Consider the following 7,690-nt stretch of genomic DNA (forward strand, 5'->3'; position numbering starts at 1 on the left):
AACAACTCCCAGAATGCACTTGTTTTGCTGCCCTTGCGAGGCCAAACCACGCCTATCGGTTACAGGCGGCATTACCAGGAAAATTCAAACAACTAGGCTTGCTTTGTTACATTATTAATTCTATAAATCGTGAGTTAGTTCATAAATTTACAGCGAAATGGTGCTAAATTGCTTTGTACCTGGATGTACACCCAAAACCAGGAAAGGACAAGTAAGTTTCCATCATTTTCCGATTAAGTTAAAGATTTAGAGCGATGTAAACAGTGGCTGCGGGCCATCAAACACCCGAAATTTGGAGATGAAACCGTTATAGAAAACCTAAAAAACCGCAGAATATGTAGTCTCCATTTCAAGCACGAGGACTACGAACCAAATATCTTTGCAATGAAGAGAACCATTCTGAAGGACACCGCGATACCATCAATATTCACTTTCCCAGAGGACGAACAGCCTGGGCATCTGGTACTAAGTGTATTCGCCTAGAGGTAAGACTCGCTGATACTAGACTGATAACACAGTAGCCTATTTGTAGTGTTGTAGGTAGCAGTAAAACTGCAAACTTAGCAAAGTAACGTTAGATAGACAATTACATATAAGTTGCATATAAGTTGACTGTTATCAAAGTAAAGCCACTGTTCTGTAAAACTGAGTTAGTCTATTTATCTATTTATGCTAACGTTACCACAAAAGCCTGTTGCTGTATTGGTTGAGATGACTGCAGAGACCGATAAATTTGTGTGATGAACCACTGATGTAGTGCAGACAAAATAAAGTTAATTACTGTAAGCTTAAAAATATAATTGACACCCACTTTTGATAAAATCTTTGATCTATGTCCGTGAGTAACCTCAAACGCGCATATGTAGGGGCGTGGTGAAAAAATGCAGAACTACCTGCTATTACTGGCTGTAGTTTTAAGCCTCTGGCCAAAAAAGCCTCCGATGACGCAAAATGACGATTTTTGCGTCATCGGAGGCTTTTTTATAGAATACAAATGCATAAATCTCTCATCTCGGGCTGATATGAAGGGGGAAAGCACGGTAATTCGAAAATACTAGTGGTATTCTACTAATACAAAGCTTAATGCTAAATCCTGAAGTAACCCTTTAAGTCGTCAGCCCACATTATTTCAACTTATTTTTAAAATAATTGTGTTTAACAGCAGAACTCCTGGTGAAAAACTACATTATGATGTAGAGAAAATTACACTATTCAGAGAGTCTAAAAAAGCAACACGCTCCAAAATAGCTCTTTAGCTCCGCCCACTGCCATGAAGCACTGTGGATGACGTAATCAAGTCGGTCTACCTACACTCTCAAAATAATTAAATGTTTGTATATATGCAGTAAACTTAAAATATATTGTTTTTATATATATAATCAACATTTGTAAATGAGTAGTTTTATATTTCTCCACCTTTTTATTCAGATTATGCTGTTTGCAATGCTACCTTCAATAAAGACGTTAAAAACACGTCTTGTACCTTTGTCTTTTTGTCAGAGTTTTCAAATACTTTTTTTCTTCAAATCAAATATTGTGTAGTGTTGTGATTCACATCATAGCTGATTGGCTTGTTTCAGGGCTTTTAACTCTTTAAAGCTGCTGTCCGCAATTTTTCCTCTTTGTCGCCATCTCTGTTTGAAACATGCGATTGCAGTGATATGCGGAACAGTTATCTGTACGTGCGTTGTGCCTCGGCACAGCTCGTCAGCGCGGATGAATCTAATGCTTGCTGTCAGTCACCGCACCGGTGTGGATACTGAACTTCAGAATCACAGATTCTACATCTTGAAAGTATGACCAATATAAGAATTTTCACTGGAAAATATCATCTGAACAAGTAAGTAACATGTCTGCCACTTTGTTTTGACCAACTGAGGAAAAAAGCATTAGGCCTACAATAAATCGTGCTGCCAATAATGATTAAATCTAACGATCGCTTAGCTCGGATCATGCCAAACCGTGCAAATTATTATTACTGTTATATTGTTCTCAAAATGTTATTGTTAACAACATCAGCATTGTGTGACTGTGTATTTAGTGTGTATTAGCGTTACCTGTAGATTTCAATTTCTGTAGTCACTCAACAGTCCAAGTCTTTTGCTTTTTGACTACGGGTGAATCTCCAGTTGTCACTGATGATTGTCATTTGGATCTTTCTGGATTACAATCCGCCATCAAAATTATTAGTTTAATTATTTCAGCTGTTGTGACAAAAGGCTATAAATGTGCCGCTACCGGCAGCATCCTCACATGATGTAACTGACTAGCCTCTGGACGGGACTCCTTCCTTTGTTTACGGACGTGATGTAATGACGCACAGAGGAAATGCTGCATGCTCAAATTTCCCGTGGAAATCTGCCATGTCGCTCTTATTATAAAACATTATTACAAGCTTACTGTTGTGAATCGAGACAAGATAATTAGATAGTTTTGAACACTGGCTGGTTATGTACATTTTCAAAAGTTGATTTTGGATCATTTTTAACCAAAAAAAGTTGCGGACTGCAGCTTTAATAAAAACTTTAAAAAAAAAAAAAACTTAAAAAAATAAAAATTAAAAATCCCAATGGGAAAAATGAATGAAAAAAACAAAACAAAAAACAGCAAAGCTGAAAAGGGGGTGGGCACTGTTGTACTCTGTTACTGTATGATGAGAAATAAATTTGCAATTATGAGCTAAAGTTACAATTGTGCAATATAAAGTTGCATATGTAAGATATACAGTCACAATTACGAGAAATAAAGTTGCAATATGGTCAGATAGTCACATTGTGAGATATTCAGTTACAATTACAAGGAATAAAGTATAATTGCAATTGTGAGATATAAAGTCACAATAACAAGAAACAGTCACAATTATTAGAAGTCACAACTGTGAAATGAAGAATCACAGTTTCAAGAAATTAAGTTGCAATTGTGAGATATAAGAATACTCTTTTTTTTTAAGGATGCTTGTGAACATATGTAGAATTTCTTCATACTTCTAGTCACATACTCATTGAAATATTATGTTTATCATTACAGGTTCCCTTGATGTGTATATGAGGCAGTTTTTTATCAGTCATTTTGGGGCTTGTAAAGAATCTGTTTTGATGTGCTATCATTAGAAAGATAAACAGAGCACTCACAGATATAAAATGCTAGCGTACTTGTTCTCCTAATTTAGTTGTCCATCACCTTGAACAGACAACATGATTACTTCAACAGGAGAATTAGTTTAATATTATATTGCTCTCCTCTGGGGAAATGACAGCTAATCGCTGCTCTGCTATCATTTGCTTTGCCACGCAGCAGTTATGGTTGCATCTAGACACCCCCAACATAAATTAATCACGACGAAATAATGCGAGATGTCACTAATTCCGCGAAAACCACGTGCAGCGATGACAGAGGAAATAATGTGTGTGCATTAACGCCATGATTGCGTTTAGCATGCTTTCGCTCGTGGTCATTCACCGTGCAAACTTCATTTTGACGGTCTGACAAGATTTTTCAAAATAGCACTCGTGAGATTTAGGTGTAACAAAACATGATGAAAAATAAAGGCCTTTTGGTAGAAGCACACAGTGTTGTGATGATTTTCACATTTTCGAGCCACTGTGTTTGTTTACACTGATGTATTGATTTGTTTTTACTATTTGCGTCAAAGATATTTCCCGAATGCACCGATCATAGCAAAGGTAAGAGCGGTTTGAGCAGGGCTTTGAGTTCGTGTTTGGGGTCATTTCCTCATATTGATCACTTGTATCGGCAGAACTGGGAGCCACCTGACTAATTTCTATTCAGCAGAGCTGTTGATATAGCATCCACATTCCCTATAACTCACAAAACAAGCACATATAACAAGCGTGCATGACTCTAGGAAACTGCATTCAGGTTCAGACATTCAAGGGCTTCAGGAAGTTCAAATGAAAAAAATGTGTGACGGGAATCAGGCTAATTCGTTTTGAACAATGCCAGTGACTGTCTGACCTGCACTTGTATTAAGTGGCTACATTTCAGTGTAGCACAGCTATGCAAATGAAACCTTGTTCTTCCATTCTCTCTCTCTCTCTCCTTTCCTCTATGCACCTACCCTTCTCGCCACAATATCAAAAAACAATGACCCCGGGCTAATTATTAGCAAGCAAGTGCCAGCGTGGGGGAAGGAGCCTTTGTTTGTGGCTTGATTTGGACATTAATGATGGACTGGAGAACAAACAGAGGGAGTGTGTGTGCATGTGTGTATGTGTAAATGAGTGACTCGCTGTGGAGATACGGGACGCGGCCTCTAACCACAAGTCTAGTAGAAATAAACACGTTCAGCCTTGACTGAACAAACAGCCCCTTCAGCACTCTATAGTAGAGAGAAATGCAGAAATGCATTGTTAAAAATCAAATATAGGCAATACAGTGGTCATACAAAGAGGCCAAAATGTACAATTTTGCTACCCATAAGGAACAATGGATATATAAATATAATTACAACAATATTTCATTGCAGCACAACTTGTAAACAGAATATTTTGAAAGAAATCAATACTTTTATTCAGCAAGGACTCATTAAATTGATCACAAGTGACAGTAAAGACATTTATAATGTTACAAAAGACTTCTATTTCATAAAAATGCTGTTTTTTAACCTTCTATTCATGAAATAATACTGAAAAAGATCCAACATTAATAAGAAATTAATATGAAATGAGCAGCAAATCAGCATTTTAGAATCATTTCTGAAGGATCATTTGACACTGAAGACTAAAGTAATGATGCTGAAAGTTCAGCTTTTAAAACATTTTAAAGTAGCTTATATTAAAATAGAAAACAGTTATTTTAAACTGAAATAATATTTCACAATATTAGTGTTTTTGCTGTATTTTGGATAAAATAAATGCAGCCTCGGTGTAACGACTGAGACAAATCAGACACAATTATTTGTTATATTTAACAAATAATTGTTTAAAGCTCACTCTGGGGTCTGTCCCCATCCCCCGAGAAGACCAGTCTGTGCAAGGGCCTCATGGGCACCATCAGATAAGACTTTTATGATCTGAAACTATGCAGAACTCTGCAGAACTCTGCATCCAAAAGTCCTTGTGAGTCAAGTTACTGGGAAGGCACAAAGCCTGTAGAAACAGACTCTCCTGCTTTCATTTATAGATGAACTGATCTATAAGTGAACACATACCCCAGCCATTGTGTGTATTATTATAACTGTTTTGTGCAGCGTCTTTTGTATGATATTTTGTGATAAGAACCAATGGTTAACATAAACTAACCTATACCAAGTTTGGTGCCTATGATTTTGTATTTTGAAGATTTAAATGCTTGTTTATATGATATGTCAATACCTGTGCAACATATCAGTATTACAAGAATCTTATTCAAATAGTTTCTTCTCCATCTGTAACCAATCTGCTGGGTCGGCCTCTTCAGGCCAAGGCCTATGGGCCTGCAAGGCCTGTAGTCTCAAACCTGCACCCCAGCCATGTGCTCATTTAGAAGAGTGAAAGAACTCTTTCCTACAAAGTCAAACTAACCACTCAAGTTTGTCATCGTTCCTTCATTCAATGCAGAAGACATTGATTGCAAGTTCAGCACCATCGGACTGAAATCTTAGGACTTCCTACGGCAACAGTATATCCGGATGATCTTCAAAAGGCTGAGGCCTAATGCAAGTATCGTACAATATACTAAATTGCTGCTAGTTAGTTAAAGTTGTGAACCTCCCTTGTTACCAAAGGAGATTTGTAATGAATACTGATGATTCTTTCCTGGTTTTTTGGCTTCTCCATATAGCTCCAGTTCCTGTCCTACTTCCGGTTTAACTCTTTCATCGCTCATTTTACCTATGTATGTGTGACTTGTGTATGTATATGTTCGTTAGTTTAGTTATGTGTTCATGATTTAGTTAATAAAACTTGTGCACAATACATATTTGGTTCTGACTCCCTGTCTGCTAATAAATTGCCTCTTAACCCTTAAATGCATGACTGTTTCACCAATCATTCTTACATATTCGGGTCTTTAGCGACCCAGATCTATATCTAACACGGATGGATCTCTACCTGTCGCGATAATATAAAACTCCTCTGATATTAGAGTAACAATTACAGAAGAATAAAATAAAGCATATTTTGTTATCTTTTGGAGTTTGGAAGGGTTCATTTTGAGCAGATGTTTTATGCCATCATCACTGTCCATGTCAAAGCTCATTTCCCAGTACATTCAGCAAATTATAGTTTTGAGAATATGTTTGAGATCGCAAATATGAGCCCATTCGCGATCTCAAAAAAACGACATAATTTTCAGCATCTTCAAAATCAATATTTTGATCGCTGACAGCTTCACCAGATCCATCAAGTGACAGTGACACTCATATTTGATTGCTTTCAGTACTTGCTCTGCATTAAATCGCTGAGCCATTTCACGTTTTGCTAATGATACTTCCTATTCTCTCGTTTTCTGTCTGAATGAAATGTCACTTTTTTGATACACATCATTGTGTATCAGACATTGTGACCTTGTGGAATAAAGGTGAATTGCACTTTTTCCATCATCAAAGATTCAATTATTGTTGTGCAGAAAAAAATATACATACACTTATACACACCTCGGGTCGTTAGCGACCCTATACAATTTTTTACAAAAAATGAATTGGGAAAACAGACATTCTTTTATAATTTTATGATTTTTTCTTGTTATGTTGTTTGTAATGAATTGATTGAGGAATACTAAGAAGGTTGATGTCTATCTTTAAAAAATTAATGAAGAGGAGGGTATTGAATGACGTCCCGGGTCAATAAAGACCCGAGGTATGCAATTAAGGGTTAAATAACTGAGCTTTTGCTACCAGCTCTAAGTGCTGTAAATGCTAAGAAAGAATTATTTTTCTATGGCCATGAAAAATACCCTTCTCTTAGAATTAATTAATAATCAATACTGAGTGTTCACAGAATGAAACTGATTGTCATTTTAATGTAGCTACATCAAGTTAACTGATTAACCGATTCAAATATGCATTAATCATAATTAATAATCATAATAAGTTATGAATAATTATTAATATTTCCCCTTTGAGCTAATATCGCTACATTGGTGAGCGTAAGAGACCAATATAGCAATTATATAGAGTACTTTGTATGCAAGCAATGGAGTCAAAATGTATTTCGCCATTAAAAGAATTAAGAAACAGAAAGCATAAATACTCTCTATTTGCAGATTTGAACTCTGCAAAAACTTTAATTTCAAAGGGTCTTCTGAAGTAGTTATTTTGCTTTATTATTATTTTTTAGCACTGTTTGGAACAACACCAACATAGCTGCCATAATATTCAGTTGAATTTCATCACTATGTTTTCTAACGTACTAGATAAAATCACAAATTCTCCAACAAAGCTTTGTAAAATGCTTTGTGAATCATTTCAAATGAATCATTTAAAGAACTTCACCAAAAAAATAAATAAAATAAATAAACAATCCATTTGTGAAATGGACATCACAACTGAGAAAGTGAGTGTAAGATGACAACAAAGGGAGCCAATGTCACGGTTTTGGTCTCTCTGTGTGGGGACTCGTAGTTTGAAGTTCTTTCTGTTCTGTTTTGCCTAGTTTCCCTTTTCCTCTTTAGTTCCTGTTTGTTTGGTTGTCATAGTTATTCATTAGCTGCGTCCCAATTCAGAGGCTGCATCCTTCAAAGGACGCACACT

Source organism: Megalobrama amblycephala, linkage group LG23 (genome assembly GCF_018812025.1).
Source record: "Megalobrama amblycephala isolate DHTTF-2021 linkage group LG23, ASM1881202v1, whole genome shotgun sequence".
Lineage (NCBI taxonomy): Eukaryota > Metazoa > Chordata > Actinopteri > Cypriniformes > Xenocyprididae > Megalobrama > Megalobrama amblycephala.